Below are 25158 nucleotides of genomic sequence, written 5' to 3' on the forward strand. Positions count from 1 at the left end.
ATATACAAAATAAAAATACAAGATCTACTTCTACGACAAACTTTGCGAAAGCTTAATCGAATATGAGCAAGATCAATTAGAACACATATAACTGAGAATGAGAAACCAATCACACATGAACACAGAAGAATACTCTGCGGAAAGCCTCAGCTAAAAACCCCAATCTCTATATTATCATACAAGTGGAAATATGTTCAGATTACAAAAAGAATCAGCTCACAAGCTATCCTGCTCTCTCTGCAATCAAACAATGCTGCTCATAGACAGTCAAAGGCTTCTCCAAACCTTCTCCTCTACCCTCCAAGCCTCCTATTTCCTTGCGCAGTTTTCCTTGGGGTCCAATGCTGCCACCTGTGTGAATTGGCCTCTTCACACACTCACTAACCTCTAATCTAACTATGCAATCCTGAAGGAGATAATTCCTTCTGCATGGATGAGTTTCCTTTATAGGAAAAATCCTCCAACTGATAGTACATTGTCCCTTCCTCTAATCTCAACTGGGTCTCTGACTGAACTGACATGCATGAGTTATTTATGAGAGAATATTTAGTTATCTGAAGTGCAGCAGTTACATGCATGCATGCATTAACTAACTGAACTCACAATTAATTTAAAAAACTGTTTGAATTAATCTAACTGGACTTGACTTAGTTAACTGAGCCAACTAATTACAACTCAATATTACAACTCATCCTTATCTCTTTCACTGATGGATAAATTCTTCAGTCAATGGAGAAATTGTTGCATGTCTTCACATGGATTTTATGTTTGATTTTCTACAACTAATTAACTCAATATGAACTAATTAATTATTTTACAAACAGCTGCCAAGATCAAGTTCGAATTTTACTTCTCAATTTTAGTTCAAGGACCAACTAGAATTGGAATCTATCCTGAAATAATATTTATAGCAATGCTATTTTTAGCATTTCCATTTTTCGTTCCTTGTTGCTATGTCCAACACTCGGTACCTGAAATGCTATTTATAGCAGTGTTATTTTTAGCACTTCTATTTTTTGCATTTCTTGTTGCTATTTTCAACACTTGCAGTAGACAACATAATTTCACAGGGGCAACGCAGACCATCATTGCAGCAGTTATTGTGCCATCTGGGCTTGACATATTACCACCTGGGTTTGATCACAATTTCCATTGAGGCAAGCCCAGGTGCACCACTTCCACATTATTGTACTTTTCTCCCAGGTTATAATAAAATGGCTCAGCTGTTGGATAATCCTAGACTTTATATGGGTGTGCATTGAATTTTTCAATTTGATGGTGTCGTTTTTATTATTTTCTTTGCATAACACTATTTTCCCTAGTTTAGGACGTTACAATTTCACATATTCATGCTCGCTGGAACAAGCCATATGCAATAGATATACATTAAAATATTAGATTTTTAATAAAAGTAACACTAGAGAGTTTGAAGGCATGAACTTATCATGCAATTTTCAAGTCCATTTATATACCATGCTATATCTTAAAATAATATACACTTTCTAAACTAGATGTACTTCTACAAACAATGTTTTCATAAAAAGTGATTTTTTTTTAGAAGGTATCCAAGAATATCTAAACATATTAAACACCTCAATCCTTATTTAGCCATGAGAAATCCTTAAACCAAGGGCAGATCTATCAGTGTTTATTTAGAACACCAAAAATCAAAATATTTGCAGACCTCTTCAGAAAGCTAACTGACAAATTAGGGATGGTTTGTACCAATTAGGTACCCCACTGGTCGATTTGGTACCTAACTGGTACAAACCCATCCTCCAGTTTGGTTTCTCTGCTGGTTCATTACTCATGCATGCCCAACTAGTCGGTTTGACCAGTTATGAATTCAGAGTAGCTGGTTTTTAAAACAATTGTCCTCATTGGGCACCTAAAAATGACAAAGGGAAATGTTTTCAGAGTTGAATTATGTTTCATACACACATTTTTAGGGTTGGAGAATTTTCCATCCTTATATAATGATGTTTGTGGTAGCAATATGCAAAAATCATGGGGACTCTCTAATCAATGTTTGGAGAGGCATTTCATGGAATTTGGCTTTGATTTTTTTTTTGGGTGGAAGGTTATCTTATTTTCCTAAATATTACATTTATAATAGTCTTATTCAACAAAGAATTGATTTGGCATGCAACCCATGATGTGATCATATTTTTAAAGGATTTTTGTAGTTCACAATCATCTCCAACCACAAAATGATGGAGGTTCTATCACATATGCAGACAATATTTGATGTCTATTTTTTTGTTCATAACCAAACACAAAGGAATATTTCATGCATTCCATTAGATACTTGCATGGTGGCATTGACTCTTTGAATACACAACATATTTTCTTTTGGTTTTATTGTAGCATATGAAGTATAAGCTTGATCCACAAACATTAGTTTTTATTTTCTATGTTTTCTTAGGTATTATGGTTTATGCCTTTTTGTAAAGTCATTTTTTAAAATTTTGGAGATTGAACATGAACATTTTAATTGCTCCAATGGGGTTACGTGATATGCAGCTTGGATCCATCCCAACAATTGTTCACTTTTTATGCAAAATTTTAGTAGGTGTGATAGACATTTTGGGTAGGTACAACATATATTATTTGCTGGTGCAGCACAGATTTTGTGATTATCTTGCACTCGAAAATTGTTACATCGATCACTATTCATAAGTAACAGTTCTTGACATCACAGTTCCCTAGGTCACAGTTCCAAGTGCTAGAGTCATACTTCCTCAGTGTTCTGTAATGGGCTTTTGGAACTCTGACCTTTGCAACTATGACCTAGGGAACCATGACATCTAGAAATATGACCTTGTAACTGTTACATCGGTCATAGTTCCTAGGTCAAAATTTTGGGCTTTTAATGAAGGAGAAGTGGAAAGCTTAGGTCCTTTCGATTAAGCCACTAGATGTTTGAGAAGTGGCTTGCCTAGGCCCCTCTGATCTAGGAGATCGATTGATGACAAGTGAACTATCCAAGCCCCTTCAATCTGTGTGCTCGATGGATGACAAGTGGCTTTCCCAGGTCCCTCCAATTTGGGTGCTTGATGGATGACAAATGGTTTGTCCATGTCCCTTGGATCTGGGCTTTTATTGGATGACAAGTATTAGGTTGAGGGCCCTCGAATATATGCTCTAGATGGATGAAAAGTGGTGGGTTGAGGCCCCCCAAATCTATGCTATAGATGGATGTATTATGTTACTATCGTGCATTGTGATGTTCTAACCACAATGTGTGCTTAAGTATTTCTTTAGACCTAGTCATTTTTGAAACAACATGATTATGTTTCTTTATAAGTAGTAGTGGTAGTGGCCCACTAGATAAAAAATTATGTACTAATAAATCTTGTAATTTATGTAGAGAAACAGATAGTTCGTAATCAAATAAATTAAAATTATAATTTGATAGATAGATTGACAATCGCTAGCATCGTAGTCTTCTTCACTTGCATTGACATCTCAAACAACTACTCAATTAGGTTCATTTACTGAATAATTGGATCCATCTTAGTGGCTAGTGCAATACCTTGTTAGTGTCAACTTGTGGATTTATCTAGTCTTCAACAACTTCTACTCGCAATGCATTTATGATCTAGGTGCAAGAACTAGTTGTTCCCATTTTTATGCTTTATCTTCTCAGCAATTGCACTTTTTTTGTATCCTCTTCAATTTTTCAGTTGGATTGCTTTTCAATTTGCTTGGGTTGGCCAACCTTTTCAAGTCAATATAGACAACCTGTAAGTTGTCCTTTTTCTTTTGAATTAATGTGTGACTTGTACTAGATAGGTTTAAATGTTTCTCCAATTATTCTCAGCTTTAATAGCTATTACCTTACTATCGATATCTTTAAATGTCCATACTTTGAAGAAGTTGTTCCAATAGAACACATTCAAGAACCTTTCATGATTATTTGTCAAGATTGATGAAATTCATGGCAAGTAATTAGCACTCTAGGATAACATAGTTCCCTTACACATACCTCAATTTTTCTATATATATGATCAATAATTCATTTAAACATATTGTAGAAAAACAAACAATTCATAAAAACTATTCATTTCACAATGGAAAAATGTGTCAGTATAACAGGAAAGCAAACATTGATGATTTTATATTTTTATTATGCATTTTTCTATCCATTATGTACATACTTAACTTTTCAATCCCTTCCTTTCCTTGCATTGAAATAAATATTTTAAATAAAGTTTTCCAGTTTCCTTTCCTTGAATTGAAACAACTATTTTAAATAAATTTTTTCAATTTCTATAAGCATTTATCTTGTCTATCTTCACAAAAGAATTTCCCAATAAAAATTACTCATAACAATAACACAATTCTTAGCATTCTAAAAACTTGCATGGATATTTTGTTTTCATGAAAAAGGAAGACAGAAAGCCCCTCCATCTTCCCATTCCCGAGGGTTATGAATAAAATCCCAATGGAATGAAAATCAATGTCAGTTAAATATGAGTTGAACGCATTAATTCATGATCATGCAATTTATCTTTGTTTTTCCATACATTCAAAAGAATTTAATGAGCAATAATAAATCTTGATAAACTTTATCAATAAGTAATCAATGTTTCATCAATTAAGATTGTGTTTAAACCTCTAAAAACATTCACAAAAGAGTGACTAAGCACAAGCACATTATTTTGACATAATTTCCATTTGGAGTGTGTCAAGAAACAAAGTTGTGTAGGGTGACGAAGCACAAGTACACTACATTGACATTATTTCCATTTGGTGTGTCAAGAAACAAAGTTGTGTATGCTATAAAGCAGGGCTTATAACGGTTTTCAAATTTTCATTATTATTTCCATTTGGAGTGTGCCAAGAAATAAAGTTGTGTATGCTATAAAGCAGGACTTAGTAAGTGGAGAAGAGGAAACAATGTAGTGAATCAAAATGTCCCATAACAGGCATGTATATAGTATCAAAGCTTCCATTTGAACGGTTTTTAAATTTCACTAGTTTGCATATTCTAACAATGACCTTAATTGATTGCTTCCCAATGAAGCAATAATGGAAGTTTGTCAATTTACAATAATATATCCATTCATATAAATTCACTCCATGTTATTAAAACAACTAGAATTCATGCATTCGTAGATAATTACAAGCACTATAAGCATGCAAGTCTTGTAAATAGCATAAAACCTCTGGCAACTACAAATGACATAAATAAAACTTCCTATTAAGTTGATATCCAAAATGTGTGATAATACAACTTCCAAATGAAGGATCTCTCCCTCAGCAAGTCCAAATAAAACACAAAGGATGCAACAATGAAAAAATATAAGCATTATCCCATCAATCTGTATCAATATGTTTAAACAATAGTGTCATCAAAAAGTTCATCGAGTCAATTGTAGAAAAAATATGTTTAAACAATAGCCATCATACAAGAAGAAAGTTTGTTGAGTCGATTGCAGAAAACACAAAGGTTGCAGCAATGAAAAAGTATAAGAATTATCCCATCAATCTGTATCAATATGTTTAAACAATAATGTCATTAGACAAGAAATTTCATTGGTTCAATTGTAAAAACAATATGTTTAAACAATAGCCATCAAATAAGAAAGTTCGTTGACTCAATTGTAGAAACTCATGGATAATTAATATTTTCTCAATTGAATTACTTTGATATGAGCTCCAATAGTATTCAACCCAAAAATGTTGATTCAATTAATAAATATTTCTGAGTCTAACAAAGCTTCTGCATAAACCATGTTTGTCTGAATGCAAAACTGATGTGGTACAAAGAAAGGTTTCAAAAATAGAACCTCAGAAAGAACATTTATGAATTATGCTCCAATGACAAAATTTCAATTTTTACATGACCTAGAAAAAATATAGTGACCAGAATAACACCTTGATACTCATTTACATGTCACTTACAGTTGTTGAACAATACCTGATGAAAATTAGAATCTTGATAGAATCCCTCAACAACTGGAACACAAGTGAGGCATTTCACTGACAAGACACTACCATTATTCATGGTATTCTTGTAAACAAACAGTCGGTAGACACAAAGTATTATAGTGTACTTCAACTTGTTCTTATGTTCCATTGAACTACCTTAAGGATGGTTTCAAACCTTGGTTAGTTAATGTTGGATTTGATCTGATATTTCCATTATCTGGGGGAGGTCCAACATCCCATTTTCCTTCTTATTGTGAAGACTCAATAACATTAACTCCTCCATCTGTCATTCCAAGAGAAAATTTGATTCGCTTCGGATGTATGTGATGCAACGACTTTAGGATAGGCGTTACTGCTGAATAAATAACCAAACAATAAAATAAATCATAATATGCCTTGCCAAAAGCCATGTCCAATAAATAACCAAACAATAAATTAAATCATAATATGCCTTGCCAAAAGCCAAATCTAAAAAATAGACGTATCAACCATGATAGAATGAAAAATCCCATTTACCTGTTCATTCCCAATGGTAAATATGCAGAAGGAGAAATGCGATAGTGAGGCCTCAAGCTTTCTACATCAAACACTCTAAGTGCACCATCATAGAAGCTCGCATAAACTAGGACACGGTTACATGAGTATATGGCACTTGAAATAGGAGAAGATAGTGAATCATGAGGAGACCACTGCAATGAAACCATGTAACAAGGTCATCCAAATAGATACATAAGGTAAGTGACATTCTATAATTGTCTATGTTTGAATTCAACACTTATTACAAGCACTTACACGGCGCAAGAACTCCAACTTGGAAGCATAATATATAGCAAGCTAGCTCTCATGCACAACCAACAAGTGAATTTGATCATTATGAAATTCTACTCTTGTATCCCCAGTGGTGGTGATGATCTTCGTGGTTGTAATGGTACAACTTCCCACTGGTGGTGATGATCTTCCTGGTTGTACTGGTACAACTTTTGACTTTAGGTTGTCCCACCCATCTATGCCCTAGAGACATAAGTGTGAAAAGACATGGTTGTGAGTACATTAACATTCTACTTTGTAAATTTATGTAAACGTATTTGAACTTTAAAATGAACATCATAGAGTCAGACTATATATAATAATAAAAGAAATGATATACCTGGGCATCAGCTGCAAAAGATACTAACACATACAAAACACGTGAAAAATCCATACTATAGATAATAATAAAAGAAACCATATAACTAATAATAAAAGAAACCATATACCTGGGCATCAGCTCCAGAAGATACCAATACATTCAAAACATGTGAAAAAACTAGGCCTGTGATTTTCTTTTGGTGCCCTTTAGTGCTTCTTTTTACCTGTAAAAATTGCAGCGAGTTCAGAGCATGCCACTTCAAGGTCATTTTTGGTAAAAGGGAACAATGAAGAAAAATGAAAAGAATTTTAAATTCAAAGATATATTCACAGGCAGCACCTCATCAACTCGAACATTGTATATTTGAATTGATGAATCCTCTATGCCAATTGCAATAATGTTATTGTCTTGAGGGTGGAAAGCCAGAAAAGTGGCTGCAGGAGGAGGTGGCATGAAAGTTGTCATGATACCAATTGATACGTAATAAATTGGGAGCCTTTAAATTCTTAGCCTATAGTAAGGAACATTACACAAGAACCTTCCAGAGTGATCCTGAACTAAACCCCATTACCCAAATAATTTGAAAGTTGAAGGTGAGACATTAGAGAATAAACCCTAAGTAGACAAATGTACCAAAACCGAAATAATATATATCATCACAAACAATAAAATGAAACTAGTAGATTTTTGTTGGGTTGGGCATTCAGGTGATTGGGCCTCTAGAATTAGAGGGAAAATGTGGTATACGACATTTGGATAATAAAATTGTCAATTCAATACCTTTTGGATGAGCTCTGGCGATCTGCAGCGCCTGACCTAGACCCCGACTCCCCTCCCTTGCTCCTGCGCCTGGCAGCGCGGCTGCTAGGCCGCCTCCATCCCCTGCTGATCTCCCCTCCTCCAATCTTGGGCCTTCTGGCCTTCCCCATTGCCCGATCTCATGGCCGACATGGATCCCCCGCCTCAGGATCCAGAAGAACTCGAGAAGATATTTGCCTCCCTTATTCCGGAGAACGCAGCCGGGAGAATCCGCCCAACAGCCTCCAAGTTCATCAAGAAGCTTGATGAAATACCAGAAGTAGCTCTACCTCCCTCCCTTCCTAGGAGAGCAGCAATTTCCTTAGTAGAAAGAGGCCTGGTCGGCCAGTTCACGGGACTGTGGCCCTCCCCAAAATCAGTACAGAGGTGGGTTGAGAGAAACTGGAACTCGATGGTGCAAGGAAGAATAGCAATCAAGTTTTGTGGCAGAGGATTTTACACCTTTCTTTTCGAATCAACGGAAGATAGGAACCTTATCTTCAGGAATGGCCCCTATTTCGTGGATTCACGGGGGCTCTATTTAAACAGATGGATGCCAGACTTCGATCCAGAAATGGATGTCCCCAATGTTGTCCCCGTTTGGGTCAGACTGCCCCACTTACCGCTCCATTGCTGGGGGGATGAGTCCGTCAAAGCCATAGGAAACGCAGTCAGCAAGTATAATGACAGATCAGAACCGAAAGAAAACATGCATGCATGCGCGAGGATATGTGTCAAAGTAGATCTGGGGAAAGGCCTGCCGGAAGCAATCAAACTTAAAGTTGATCAATGGACGCACATTCAGCAAGTGGACTACGAGCAACTGCCCTTCAAGTGCAAGGTATGTCATGAATATGGGCATTTCGCCAATATATGTAGCAAATCTAAATCAAATGTTCCTGAAGATAATGTAGAAACCCCTGAGGAAGTATGGGAGCACGTCAAAAAGAAAAAACCAAACCCTCCTTCAGGCCCAAGCTCAAAGAATCCCCCTGGAAACTCCTCTCACCCCTCCCATCCCTCCGGCTCCGGCCCTCCTTTCCCCTCCTCCTCCAATCCCTTTGAAACCCTGTCCTCGAAAGATCCCCCATCCCCCCCCCCCCCCCCCCCTCCCCCCGAGGGATTGTTATCTCTGCCCCTGAAACCCTCCCCCCGACCTCTCCTCCCCCAACAGTAGAAAGAATCCTAACCAGAAACAAATCTAAAGAAAATAACCCTTCCACAGATCCTCCCAGAAAAGTTGGAAGGAAGTCTAACAAAGAGATCAGAGATGAAAACACTGCAAAAGAAATGGCCACCGGAATGCAGCAACCAATGGACACATTCCTAGATAAAACAAAAGGAAGTGGAGAAAAAATGAAAGAGAAAAGCGGGGCAAACACCAAACATGGTAAATGATGATCTTGGTCTCCTGGAATTGTAGGGGGATGGGCTCCTCCCTAAAAACAAATGCAGTCTGGGATCTACTCAAATCTGAACTTCCAGACCTTCTCCTTCTTCAGGAGACCAAAATCACGGAACAAGAATTTCAATGTCATATAAAAAAAAGCAAAATATACGCAGGTACAGCAATAAGTGCAGTTGGAGCCTCAGGAGGCATAGGAACACTATGGGATAAATGCAAATGGGATCTCAAAGAGCAAAAGTCTCATAGCTGGTGGGCAAGAACAGACATACAAAATAAAGCATCAAAAGAAGAATACTCAATATATAACATATATGCCCCTAACCATTATAGGGACAAAGCTGCATTCTGGGATTCAATAACTTCAGACCTCATGACAGTTCAAGGAAGGAACATTCTCCTTGGAGGTGATCTAAATCTTATAAGGAATGCAGATGAGAAATTGGGAGGAAACTTCTATGCTGACCCCTCAAGAGACTCTCTGGAAGCAATAATCCAAACCCATAATCTAGTGGATATCCCTCCGCACAATGGGAGATTCACCTGGAGCAACAAAAGGACTGGCAATAGCAACATAAAGGAGAGACTAGACCGAATCCTCATCCAGGACAGAACAGTGGCAAGATTCTCAAATATCCAAAGCAAAATCATGCATGGTTACATTTCAGACCATAAGCCTGTGGCCTTGATCTTAGATAAAGGGAAGAACCTGGGACCTCTTCCCTTTAAATACAACAAGGCATGGGACAGCAATGAAGAGTTTCGAAATCTGATTAAGGAGCAGTGGGCAAAAGAAGTAATAGGATCGCCCCATTATATATGGGAGACTAAGATTAAATCACTCAGGACTATTATCAAATACTGGGCAAAAAACCATGCCGCAGAGGAAAACAAAAAAAGAACGGACCTCCAAGCACAGCTAGAATAGTGGAGCCAGGAAAAGGAGCAAATACAATACACCGAGGAAGAACAGACCAAAGAGAATGAATTATATAAAGAGCTGTACAAACAGACTAGGAAAGAAGAGGAAGAACAGAGACAAAAGTCTCGCTGCCTCTAGCTCAAAGCATGCAATAAGAACACTTCCTTCTTCCATAACAGCTTAAAACTCAGGAGGGCAGAAAACCACATCGAGAAAATCTTGATGGATGGAAGAGAGCTCAGGGACCAAGAGGAAATAAAAGAAGCTGCCTCCAATCATTTCTGCGCTCTCCTAACCGCAGACAATCAGCCCATCGATAATGTTGAATTCCTCAGCATAATCGAAAACAAAATCTCAACAAATCAAAACAGAGAGCTAGAACAAGAGGTCACGACAGAGGAAATTGAGGGGTCTGTTTTCAGCATGGCGCAGGACAAGGCACCGGGCCCGAACGGTTTCACAGTGGCTTTTTACAGGAACCATTGGGATATCATCAAGAAAGACTTCATTAGAATGGTTAAGAACTTCTTCTCAAAATGCAAGATGGGGAACAGCATCAAATCTTCACATCTAGCCCTGATCCCCAAAGATCCCAACCCTTAATCCTTCGACAGATTCCGCCCAATTTCTCTGTGTAATGTCTCCTATAAAATCATCACTAAAATCCTAGCCAATAGGCTAAAAAAGCTCCTTCCCTCCCTCATCTCAGAGAACCAAGGAGGCTTCGTCCCCAGAAGACAAAGCTCAGACAATGTCATCCTTATCCAGGAGGCAATCCACAGCAGTATAAACAGAAGGGAAAAGGGTATGATTATTAAACTAGACATGGCTAATGCATTTGATATAGTAAGTCATCAATTCCTTAAGGCAACCCTAGAGAAATTTGGAATCTCCAGCACCTTCATCAGCAGGGTTATGTAATGTATTTCACTCCCCTGGACAGCCCCTCTGATCAATGGTAGGCCAAGTAACCACTTCAGAAGCTCAAGGGGCCTGAGACAAGGATGCCCGCTATCTCCATTCCTCTACATTATTATGGCCGAAACGCTGAGTATACACCTGGAAAATTTACGCAGGCAAAAAGAAATCACAGGTATCAACATAGTGCATGGAATCAAAGAGATAAACCATTCCCTCTTTGCCGATGACACCCTTCTAATTGGAGGAGCATCCAGTCTCATGGCAAGAAGTTTCAAGCAAACATTAGATCTCTTTCTCCTAGTGTCTGGAGGAAAGCTAAACAACAACAAATGCAAGATTTACACCTGGAACGTTCCCAGGCAGATAATCCAGAGAATCTCCTCAATCTTGGACATCCCTGCCCAAATGAACTGGAGTCATTTCATGTATCTGGGATTGCCTCTTGCAAAGGAATCGGTCAAAACCGAAATCTGGGTGAACCTAATAGAGAAGCTGAGAGGGAAACTTCAGAGTTGGGGTGTGTCCTAGCTCAACCTGGTCGGAAGAACAATTCTCATAAAAGCTATCCTCTCAGCCCTGCCCATATACCAGTTTGCAACCACTCTCGCCCTGGCCAGCATTCACAAACACATGGAATTAATCATCAGGAGCTTCTTGTGGCAGGGAGGAAGGCAGGACTCCAAAAAATTCAGCCTTGTAAAATGGGACCAGGTTATTTTACCTTTCGAAAAAGGAGGGCTAGGAATAAGAATCCCAAGGTTGGCCAACATGGCCATGGGCTTCAAGCTGGTTTGGAGAATCCTCAATGAAAAAGGCGCCTGGTGGACTGAAGCAATCAAAAGAAAATACCTGAACGGCCCCAACTCCAATATCCTTTCGGAATCTATTGTTGACAGACAGTGTACCCCAGTCTGGAAACTCATTAAGAAAACCCTCCCCCACTTCAAAGACTACATCTCAAGAGCTCCGGGCAATGGAAAAGACATCAACATTTGGACTGAACGCATAATGGGCACTAAAGCAAGGGAAACTTCCCCAAATCTGAGACCGCTGCAATTGTGGATGGAAGGTAAAAATCTCAAGACACTATTTGACATCTCCTCTTGGGAGCAAAACAGGTGGCTGGGCTGGAAGCATCTCCCCCTTCCAAACAACCTAAGGAACCTGTGGAACGACCTCAAACTATCACTTTCAGGGGCAGCTCCTCTCAACAATACATCCGAGGACAAGTATGTCTGGGACCCTAATGGAGGAATCTACACAGTCAAAGAAGGATACAAAACCCTTCAAAATGTCGCAGCAAACAATAATTGGCCTCTCCACAAAGTGGCTTGGGCTACGGAATGCATCCCAAAGATCAAATTTTTCAACTGGACGCTCCTCAAAAGCAAAATCCTTACAGCAGAAAACCTAAGGAAGAAAGGCATTCTTGGCCCTTCAATATGTTGCCTATGTAGAGCTGTTGAAGAAAGCATCAATCATCTTTTCATAGAATGCTCCTTCGCCCAAAACTGCTGGAAGCTCATTACTAGCCCGTTAAGAACAGGTGATTTGCCCACTCAAATCAACCTCCTCCAAAGAAACTGGGGGAACAGCTATCCTCACCCAAAGAAAAACAAAACCCTGGCCAAAAGACTGTGGAACAGCATCCCTCCTAACCTCTGCTGGCAAATATGGAATGCTCGAAACAAAAGCATCTTTAACAATGAAAATGCTAGCATCCCAAGCACTCTTGCTAAAACAATTGCCCTCATCTCGAAGACCATCAGTGTCAATGGAATAGCTCACTCAGATCATGAATCTGGAAACCCAATGGAAATAGAATGGATGAGAAAATTCAATTGCGAAACAAAAAACTTCAAAGCAGCTAACACAGGCCAGAAAAAGATTGAATGGAAGTTGAGAGGCTCTAATGAGGAAATCAGAGAATGGATCCAAAACCAAAAGAGGCCCTCTCTCCAGTTTGATGGGGCTTCTAAAAATAATCCGGGACAGGCAGGCGCAGGAGGAGTCATCAAAGACCATCAAGGCAAAAATATAGTAACTTATGAGTGGGGATTGGGTATGATGACCAACAACAGGGCCGAGGCATACAGTCTACTCCTGGGAACCTCTATTCTGAAGAATCTTGGGCTAAAAAACCCGCTCATAATAGGAGACTCAGCCATTATTATAGCAGCCATGGTTTCGGGGAAGGATTTCAAGCAAGCAGCATTGAACAACATCAAAGCCAGGATCAACGATAACATAAAAGATCTAAATGGAGCCACGTTTAAACATGTGCTAAGGAGAAATAACAGAGAGGCGAACGAACAGGCCAACAAGGCAACTACTAGACAGGTCGGCCAAGTCAGAGAAAACAATCAGCATTATGACCAAGCTATTCCTTAAAAATCTCTGTGCATTTCCCAACCCTCAGACTCTGAGTCACCTCAGACCCAATCTTTCTAGAATTTCGCCAATCCCCAAACTCTCAAATCTCCTCGACTGCACCATTCTGTCCCCCATCTCTCAGAATCGCTCCCTAGTGAACGTTCAGGTCACCTTTCCCAGCCTCGATTTAGTGTCTTATCCGCACCCCGCCGCCATCCTCAGGCTCTGCTCAGAAGGCAATCTTTTCAGTATCTTCACCGCGCGCTGCAAATCCTCCAGCTGGCTTCACAGTCACTTCAGGTCCCGACTTGTTCATCTCTGGATCTCCCGCTCAAGCTGCCTTTCTCCCTTTATTTATAGCAGATCTCCCCCCCTCACAAATCCATCTTCCTCTGTCTCATTGAGTATTGCGGGTGCCTTCTCCCTGCTCAGTCACTGTTCAGAAGAAGGGCGCATCCACCTGGAGATCGGTTCACGTCCACATCCAGCGGTATATCCATGCATTTCTCCACCAGACCTAGCGCAAAGAAGGAATCCTTACCGGATGACTCTGTTAACCAGAAGAACAACTAAATCTCATGAACTGCAAATTTTGTTGGCTTGCAGGCTCTTTCATCAGGCTATATAGCCGTTACCTCTTTTATTTCAGTTACCGTTTATGTAGCAGCAAGGATCAAGGGTCTGCGAACCCGTTTTGGATCCTCACTGCATTATTCTGTCATCCCAATGTATTAGGACTCAGTCCTTTGAAGTTTTTATAATATACCAGTATCCGATTTTGCCAAAAAAAAAAAAGAAACTAGTCTTTAGGTAAAAGGTTCTTTTACTTTAAATGTCATCATATTAACTAAGGAGAACTTGCCACTGGAAGCAAACATCACATAGGAATCATTCTTAGACAAAGCTATACAAACAATAGCTTCTTCTGGATTTGTATCACCAATGTCATTATTTATAAAAATCCCACTAGGCGATGGAAAAAAATACCAACTCTTATATACTCGTCAATCATTACTACATAAAATACAACAACAAATTATATATCCAAAAGTAAAGAAACATAAATAAATAAAACAGGCTTAAAAAAGGGAAGATAACAACAACTACTAGAGAACCCCACCTTTCCTGATGGATTTTGGCCACTCTGCAGCCATTTCCATAGCTTATGGGGAGCATTGGATGTTAGTGATAAAACAACGACACCAGAATTGGTGTATATCAATTTTACCACCTGCTATAGCACATTACTCCTTTGGATCAATATCGACAGAATTTGTAGCACATAAAATTGTAAAGTATGTTAACCTTTAGTGTTTTGTTTTCTATAATATAAGGATGATTGCATACCTTGCTCGTATGCATTGTGTCAGGCAACCTGAGAGACCTAAACTGACCCAAATCACTGATCTCAGTTAATTTTCAGTTCTTTCTCTTGTCTGTGACCTCATCTAGAAGACTTCACTTAACATCTAGGGTCAAATTGTTGTCTATATTACTCTGCACACATGTTGTATAGAGTATCAGGAAATTGTTAGAATTCATTGATCATATCATCCTATTCCTATAAAATATATGCCAAAATAATGGCTAATAGAGCATTTGAAAGGGGAAAAGAACAAAATCCTATGCTATATGAAAACTTGAAAGCAACAATATCTGGACTGTGGAGTGAAAGTTTTGAAAATGACTAAAGATATATGTAACAAACTAAACTAAACATGGCTAGACAAATATTTAGATTCTAAATAAATAATTCTATGAGAAAGCTCTTAAAAAATTGGTCATTGAAAATGCAGGTGGAAGTCTGTCAAATGTTTTATAGTATTGTGAAGGGAACCAGGAGCAGTGATTGCAGGAGGCATGGCATTCACAATTGAAGTCAGCATATTAAAAATGATCTAGTTATAGTTTAAAGTTTAACATTAATTAGCAGTGCATGTATATAGTAAATGTGCATGGAAGAAGCAATTTACCTTTGTGCCATTGTCTCTGGTAGTGCCCTCGTTCCCTCAAAGGATCTACTCTCCAACATGTGAATTAAGCGAAATCCCTCTACATTGGCTAATATTTTTATGTCATTGTCATTTGTTGTGACTGTCAACAAGGAACCATCTTCACTGAAATGAAGGCGAGGAATAGCCTGAAGCTTTTTTGGAAATAACACAAGGATTGTAAATTGAGATGTGATCGAGAAAACTTTAAAAAATGTTTTGAAGACTTTTTTCTCAGAATCATGATCTCTCAAACTCTAAAAATAAACCATCATCATCTTCAAAAACAACTTCTTACTGAACTACCCTTAACATCAATTGTTGTCAAGATATTGGTGTTATCCATGTCCCATAACTTTATTTTAAATTCATCACCAGCTACCAAGAACCTATTTCTGGTTGTATCAAATTCCATACCTAAGGAACACTTCCTAAAACCAGAATATGTTCGCTTGATCATTCCCTCACTTTCATTGCACTCAAACAAGTATGAATCACCATCTTTACTTGTTTCATAGGAGAAGAGCCTAATAAAAATTACAAATGATTATATACTTCAGAAAGGACATAGACTTGACAGATAAAATATATAAAATTGGAGAAACTAAAACTCACATCCACATGAAGACACTTTACAAACTAAATACTATTCCAAGTTAACATGTTACCTTGTTCCATCAACAATATAAGCCATTGTAGTGCACCAGAGGCCCGGAGCATTATAGTCCACCCTAGATCTCACAAGATCATACAACCAGGCTTTGATCTTTCCATCAATAGTTGTAGAAAAAATAAACTGCATACGAACAAAGAATCATAATCAATCTATAGTGCAATAAAGTATTTGTCATATGGCCAAAAATTCACAGGAAGCCAAACATCAGACAAAAATAAAATATGCAATGTAACTTCAAAACAACTAGAATTTAATATTACTCAACCACAATGCACATAAATTGTTCAGGTGTCAAGGAAAAAAGTACCTGAATATTTTCTTGTCGGTGAGGACAAACAGAACATGCAGCTGCTTCATAACCTTCAAATGTATACTACTTTCGACCAGATATTGCATCCCACACCTACAAGAACATATAATTTTTTTTATCATATACAAATAAATAAACGACAACTATAAGAATGATACTTGACACATATGATAAAGCACATTTCCTTGATGGTCTTATCAATAGGGTGTGAAAAAACAATATCATTCACACCACCAACATGTGTGTCAATCTGTTTAAATTATATCAATGTTAATAAATTATATTTTCAATACAAACTTAATTTTACAGACTTACAAGAATGTACAGATTGGCCTCTAAGCATGTAAGCAAACCTCTAGATGTTGTCTCAAATCACTTGCCACAGTATAAGAATATATGTGAACTATATGCTTGGAAAACGCAACTCCTATAACACGAATGAAAGCATGTCAATATCTGAATATGGTGTTGAATTTTGTAGCTATGGTTGGTATTCATAATGTACAAATTTTGTACTTGTAATGATGAAAGATGAATGATATTTTGTGACAAAAGAAAAATTATATTTTAAACATGCTTTTCATGCTCTTGAGAAAATAAAATTTATTCTTATAAGCCATGTTCTTCATGACCTTTTCAAAAGAAGAAAACTGAATTTTTGAATTTTGATTTGTGGACATTGTTGACCACTTTGTGTGAATGACCCCATAGCAGTACAACCTTTTTTTCGCAAAAGGGATCTATCATGTTCGAGTGTTCGTGCCTTTCAGATTTCATCATCAGTAGACAATTTTGTAAAGATTTCAACCCATTTTGCATATGTATAATGTAAATAATCCTAGTATGACCACGTTTGTATGTAATAGCCTAGGTAAAACTATTGTTTTGATGATGATTTCCATTCTAGGAGGTTTTTTGTCTCACTGATTCATCTGTGTCTCTAGACACAAATGATTGGCAGAGTTTTTCCTTCCACCCTCACCCCAAAGCTAGGGTGGATTTTGTCGTCAAGATCTTAGGCAAATCCTAGTGTTTTAGATAGAGTCTTTGTAAAAGTTAGTTGGGAATAATTTTAGCTAATTGGCTAAATTATTTTATTACAAGTCACTTGATCTACTAGATTATATTTTTTGTGTCGCAGAAATGGGTAAATATTGAGGGTTTATAACGAATGGGTTTTCCCCCTTCATGTATTAAAATGTAAAATATTCATGTAAAAAATATTTAGTGCATGGTCCTTCACAATTAGACACCATGGCTAAATATTAAAGGGTTGGAAAAATTATTATTCCCCTCATAAGTCAATTAATTAAATTTTCTAGAAAAATTAAATTAAAATCCTAAGCCAAAATTTAATTAATGTTATGTCCTATGTAAAATTAAATTCTCCAAAGGTAAAATTCGTGGGTTTTAAAGAAATTAATTTTTGGAGGTCCCCGGCCAAGGGAATATTGAAAATTTCAAGAGATTTTGGACCCTTGGGCCTTGGTAGTTAAGTCAAAGTCAATGTTTTTGGGGAAATTAACTCAAAATAATTATTTTTGAGTTAATTAAAAAGGAATTAAATGAAAAATTCGAAATTCCTCAAAAAATAAAATAATTTCGACGGAGGAGATTAAAAGATAATTAAATATTTTTCAACGGTCGAGATTACTTTGATGGGGATCAAGTGAACTAGACGTTGGAGAATTTATCTATAAATTAGAGGCCGGTGTCAGTGTTTTCTATCTGATCTTTGAATCGTGTACTAAACTCTCAAAACTCTCTTATAATATTTCTGGAATATACTGCAAAAAGTCTTTGGGGTTTTGATTGATGGTGATGTTCCTCTTCTCGAATTTATGACAATGTTGTTTTAAATTTTTCTGTTGAATATTATTTTAAAATTGTCACTCAATAACTCTCGTGGAATAATATGTGCACAGGTATCTTGTTTAGTTTATTGGATCTAGGGTAACAATTTTAATTTGATTGAATTAGCACGTATCTCTAGTTCTTGAAAATTATATTGTTATTTTATTTCTCTAATTGATTTGACAGTTGGATCTAGTGTTTGCAAAAGATCATTTGAATTTTAATTGAGCATTTGGGGATAGTCCTCGTTTGGACCAGCCGACTCTCAATGCATAATTTATGAAGAGCCTACTTGATCGAAGCTTCATGATTTATCTATTGATCTATTTTTTCTGCAGGGTGTTTCTAAGCTAGTACCTCATTAAAAATTTTAAATATCTTTTATAAATTGTGCTAAATAGCTAGATCTAGCTAGAAAGAGCCTTAGATTTACAGATCTGGGAGCAGAGTTGGACTCATACTCCTCATATCTGATAAATCTGTAGATTATTTGTATAGATCTGTAATTTACTTGTTTAGATTTGAAGTTTTGTAACATAATTTTGAATTTTAACACTTGGGTTTTTGGGATTTTCTCTATTTTTGTCCCTATTGGGTATTGGGTTTTTCTCTTTTCACTTGTGCAGGAATAGATCTAAGAAATCAGCCAAGGAAATATTTAGATTTGAGCTAGATCTAGGCCCTGGAGGGCAAGATCTGGGCTCAAAATTTGTTTGCATGTTAAAAAACGATAATATCATTCGACAAAGATTCATATGTGGGGTTTCATAAAATAAATTTTGAAGATCGCTTTAAAGGCAAGGTTAAACTTTGAGCCAGAGATTCTAAGGTCAAAGTTTAAAAAAAAATAGGGCCAGAGAGCCCCAAACCCTCTTGTCCAACTCCCTTCTCCTTTGCACCCTTATCCCTCTGCTAGTTTAACAAAGGCCTTAAACTTCCTTTCACTATCTCCTCTTAGCTTCTTTGCCTAACGCTGCCTCTCCATATCCTTAATGCTTCTTGTAGCAACCTCCTCCCTCTCAATAGTCTCCCATCTCATTTCCTTGTCTGTCCTTCCTCCTTTTTTCTCATGTCGCAAATCCCTCTATCTTCCTTATTTGATGTCCCATTCTCCCTTCCGCTACCTGTAGTAGCCTCCATCTCCCTGTCATGACTCCCTTTCTCTCCTTCGCAACGTCTTATTCCTCCACTGCTCAAAACCTCTTCTATCCTTTCATCCCTCCTACGTTTTCCATTAGCCCTCATTTCTTCTCTCAACCTATCCTACTTCTCTATTTCCACCCTAACCTCACCTCATTTCCCTTTGCAAATTTCTGAAGTCAGCATCAAGTTTCTATAGTGAGCTAGGGTGAGCACTACTTTACAGGTGGCTTGAATATTCAAAAAAAAAAATTGTAAGCGTTTCATCCATCAACTGGGCCAAGATGCCTTCAGTGTGTTCCTCCTAGCCCTCAGCCTATCATTTTATTACAGTTACCAAAAAATAAAAAAATAATGTATATATGTGACACAAACTTGCTTACAAATCTCCTAAATCATTGATAAATTTCCAAAACATATTTGACATTTGTGCTTGAATTAGATTATATGTGTCAATGGTTATCATACGGGTTTTCAGAGATCTAGTATTAAAATTACAGAGGTTTGAAATATAACATTTCATAATTATTTACCATTGTCAATTCCTTTTTTTTAAAGCACATTTAATTCATCTTATAAGGAGTAAAAATTTGGGTCTGCTTAGATCGTGAAAACTTAACTATTCTACTATTGTCCTAAATTTCTCTCTTAAAATCTGAATATTATTGAATGTCTTTTAAGTATCACTATGGTATCTGAGATTTGAAGACTGGTATATTCAATTGTTTGCATCCTGAGTGATTTATATTGAGCATCCTTAGAAGTTTCTAAATTTCATACGAAGTAGCTCACTGTTGTTCTCATTTGTGTTATTTCTGAAAATTATAAGTTGCTCTAAGTAATTTTAGTGATTCATAAGAGATAGGGACTCGCAAGAATTCTTATTTTAATTGAAGCATCTTTTAAATTGATTGGTCATTAGAATTTCCTAATTTGACTATTGGATACATTATCTAACAATGTCAGTGAAGTAATTGATTGTTGATTATATTGTTAGCTAATTATATTTTGTTGCTATCCTAATGTGCATCTATCATTGGCATATCGTTAAATTATGAGCATATTTATTTCACTTGCAAAGTTATAATATTCCTCTTATACATTGTCATATTTTACTTGAATATTTACATATAAGTGTGTGTTTCTTTCATTCTTGCATATGATCATTCTTTAATATTGTGTCATTTTCTCGTGCTAACATCTCTTTGTAGCACTGCTATTTTGTAGCTTGACGTCATTTCTTAGCAATTACTTTGATTTATCATTGAGTATTGTTGTCTAAAGGAACTGGTATATCATTTCTATCTTGTGATTTTCCTAATCAAGCTTAATTGAATCTATCTTAACATTGCTCATATCATTAATAATTTCCTTAATTAATAACCAAGTTACATTAATAACAAATTTCCTTTCCCTAGATCTCCTAAGCCCTGTTGTTCCAACAAGTCTCCCATCATCCATTTACCTATAGGGACTACCCCCCTTAACTTACCTAGGAGAGAGATAGAATGGAGTGAGTAGGGATCGAAGTGACAACCCCTACTCTGAGTGTTGTTCCTTAAGTGTACACTTTGGGTGACAATAGACACCAACAATATGTCTAGTCGGCCTCATGTGATAAAGTCATCTCAACCACTATTGGCACCCATTCATATCTCTCCAGTGCATGTAAATAAGTGAAGACATCCTCCCTCCAAGACACAATTCGACCACATCAAAAGACATGACCTGATCTGATGAGGAGTGAGGAATATAATTGTGACAGAGGAGCGAATATCTAAGGCATACATTTGTGACAAAGGAGCGAAGTTATGAATTATATATTTGTGACAAAGGAGCAAAATTCTGAAGCATATATCTATGACATAGGAGAGAATATTTGAGGTATATTATTTGTAGTTATTCTCTATGGAGTAGGCTGAAAAAGTCTGGTTGTTCTGAATTATATATCTATGATAGAAGAGTGAAGTTTTGAAGCATATATTTATGACAGAGGAGAGAAAATTTGAGGTATATTCGCTGTATTTATTCTCTGTGAGCCGGCCGAAATTCTCTGTGGAAGGGGCTGAGGTTGTCTGCCACCAAGTATGTAATCAAGTATGTGGAAAGAGAGTGAAATTCTCTAACATCAAGTCTAGTGAAGTTGCTCAAGATTGATGTTGGTTGACAAGTGAAGAGGTTAGATTTGACAATTTTTTAGTTCCTATGAAGTCTTCTTATTGAGAAGTGTGACCATTAGCATTAATTTTGATGTATCTCTTGTTGAACTTAATATTTCTCTAAGAAGAAGTTTGTAGATTTTTTCCTCCAACTGGAATTTTCCAAGGTAAAAATATTGTGTGTCTCTCGTGTGCATTGTGATCTCTACTACTTCATTGTTCTTATGGTTGAAATTTTGAATGTGTAATTGTTCAATGATACATTGAAGTGCTAAATAATATTCTACATCATTGGAAGTAATTATTAAGTTTCAGAAATAAGTGCTTGTTTACATTGCACTCAAAAAATCAAAATGGTATCAGAGCTATGGTTAAGTGAAGTGAAGGAGCACTAAGATCATCACCTTTTGAAGAAGCGGTTAAAGTGAATGAGATTTAAAGGTCAAGTCTATACTTGAGCTAAAGAGGCTCTAATCAAATAAGCCATTTGCACTCCAAGCAAATTTTCAGATCCCTATTAGTCTTTAGATCAAGTACATTTTGTTATCTGCCAATCCAAAGTGAAGTCAAGTGCTTCTGTGATATAGGCTGAAAGTCTTCTATGGTGAAGTCGAGATCCCTCTAAGACCCAAGTCATTCTGTGTTGAATAGAGTTATACCTGTGGCAAGAAAGAATTACTTATGTGGTACTCCTGTAGTGAAGTTCGAAGGGTAAAATTTGAGACAATTCTATGGTACATATCCTAGGTTCATCTGAGGTATAGACCAATAGTCTGAGATATAACTCGAGCTCCCAAGAAGGTTGAAAAAGGCTCCAAGACTGAAGGATCTTAGAAGGAAATTCAAATTTCCCCACTCAGTGTCAAAGCCAGGAAGAGTATTCTTCTTCAATAAATCTGCTTGCAAGGTATGTATTTGTTTAAAAGAAAAGTTTTGTTGAGGTTGAAATTACAAAATATATCTCCCTCAATCCAAGCAAGCTAGTCTGTGCCATATAACCATTTCTAAGGGTTACCTCTATACTCGCAATTCAAGACAAAATAATCCCAATCGAGTTAGAATCTTGTGAAGATCTTGAAATTTTGTAGTGACAGCAAAAAAAAGACCAAAAGGATATGAGGAAAAGAAAGGTATAAGCCAAGCATTCTGAGATATAATGACATAGTCAGAAGATGAGTTAAGAAAATATTTCATCACCTCTATAGAAATGTGAAGAAGACATCTTGCACTACATGCCTTGATCTCTGAAGTTTCTATTGAACCCAAGGAAGTTAAGAAAAACAATTGCAAAAAGTTGTTTGATGATTTGAATCATTCTCAAGAAAAGAGAAAAATTCTTATAAATCAAGGATTCTATGATCCTTGACATAAAAAGGTAATTTTCCACTAGAATTGTGAAGCTTTTGAAGAAAAGGTTGAATTCCTCTTTAATATGGGAGACCAAAGTCAATTGTAGAACCTCTCATTATCATCACCAACACCATCAATGGAATTTTGCCAAAGAATGAGGATTGCATGAATCTGGTGGAAGCACAAAATAGATCTTAAAAGATCTAGGGTTTGAAAGACTCCAGGGATTATGAACAGAACCCTAGATTCATCACTTGCATAGAGAGCATATTGATCTTTGGACATCTAGGGTTTGTAAACCCTAGGAGGAAAAGGCTTAGACTAGAAATCCCTAGGGTTATAGACAAAACCTTAGGGTAGGGAAGTTTCCGCTAAAAAACTCTAGCTCATGAATTGACATCATACGGACATGGTTGATTTGAAAAATGGATGCGAGAAGTCTAAGATCAAGAGGGAGATGATATCCTTCTAAAATATAAGTATTCTATCTCTCTTCTTTATGATTACTATTGTTGAGTTCTCTAGTAGTTAATCTCTTGTTTTCATATTCCTTTCCTGGTTGTAATTTTTTTTTAATGATCTCCCAGTGAGGAGTGCAGGTACATGATGAAAGTTGTCTAAGTTTTGGTAGCAATTGATAAGATTAAAAGAACAAAGCAAGACTCAGAGCAAGATTTGGATTTAGAGGGAGCAGTTTGATCATCAAGTTTGAAGTATGTCTTGACTTTTTCCTAATAGAATCCTGTGGTGATTTGACGAAGTTTATAGCAACTTGAGATAAGTACAAAGAAAAGGATCACCTTAGTAAGAGGGGAGAAACCTATGTGTTGAAGAATCTAGGGCAGTTAACATTAGATAGATTCTTCTATACTTGATAACAATTTGTGAAATGATTTTACTATTTATCTTTTCTTTATCTTCTTCTTATTATGAGTGTGTGTGTTTACTTCATCAAATTGCTACAAAAACAAAGAGACAAGAACATAAGAATTTGACATTCTGCCAGGACCAAAACTATCACTCTTGGAGAGGAAAACTCGCACATAGATCTTCTTATAGAGATTCTAATTTACAAACACCAAGACCGTGACCCTTGACCTATCAAGCCACTCCAATACCAAGACAGCAATCCTCTTCTTACTGTTGAGATCATCATCATCATTATTGCTTCACAAATATCATCATTTCCACACCATGACTGTTCCTTGAGATCACCACTGAGATTATCTTTTCACCTTCATCGAGATCATAACCTTCAAGAACGAGATCATGACTGTGATAGGATCATGATTGCACCTTAATGTAAGTTGAGATGAAGTGTGTCACTATGAGATCCTTCCATCATCATTAGGTTGAGACTATGATCATCCTTGTCACTATCATCAATGGTCCTTCTCATTATGTTGAGACTGTAATAATTGAGACAGTGATTATCTTTGTCACTGTCATCACTACTCCTTCTCATTATGCCGAGACTGTAATATCCATCTGAAAACTTATAGACTCCTTTTTTAGCTATAGCACCACAACATAGTCTTCATCTGAGATTCTTGTTCCATTACTTGTCTGAGATATCACTAAGATTATTAGGGAAAATTCATATGTACCTGAAGTAGCAGAGGTTTATGCGAAGTTCTGAAGCCCTGTAATCTTATCTGAAAATCTCATATTTATCTGAGTTCTGTCCCTCTTTCTGCACAGACCCTAATGGGGTATAGATAGTGGTTTTTTCTCCATAAATAACCCAACTTGTATTACCGAACCGATGTGTCTATTATTTGAGCTGACTTGACTACCTTTTAATTCGATTTCCAAGCCGACGTGATAGAGAGGATGGTTCTTGTCATTTGGAGGGATGCTAGACACTAGGTTGACCCATTTTCATTACATAGATGCTCAAGTAGAGCTCTTCAATATAGTTTTGAATCTTTGACTTTCCTAGACCTATGGAATGAGCAAGAAACTCATCATATTATATATAGAAATAATAATTATTTTTATTGACAAGTACAAAGATCAAAATTACATTGACAAATACTGAACCTAGTTACCCTTTTCTTTAACACTCCCTCTTAACTAGGGAGGTATTTACAATGGTACTTGGTTATTCTCAATGTGAAGAATTTCTCATAAGAAGAATCAGAATGGTAATCCCATCTGTATAGCATCATATCAATCAGCATTGTCATAGTG

General features: G+C 36.8%; 1 pseudogene; it reads right to left on the bottom strand.

The window, feature by feature from the left end:
• Positions 1-6185: 6185 nt before the first annotated feature.
• On the bottom strand, positions 6186-19561 carry LOC149202898 (protein TOPLESS-RELATED PROTEIN 2-like; annotated as a pseudogene).
• Positions 19562-25158: the final 5597 nt, after the last annotated feature.

This window comes from Pinus tabuliformis, chromosome 2_1 (genome assembly GCF_031772625.1).
Source record: "Pinus tabuliformis cultivar Carrire ecotype Pingquan chromosome 2_1, CPIR1, whole genome shotgun sequence".
NCBI classification, from domain to species: domain Eukaryota; kingdom Viridiplantae; phylum Streptophyta; class Pinopsida; order Pinales; family Pinaceae; genus Pinus; species Pinus tabuliformis.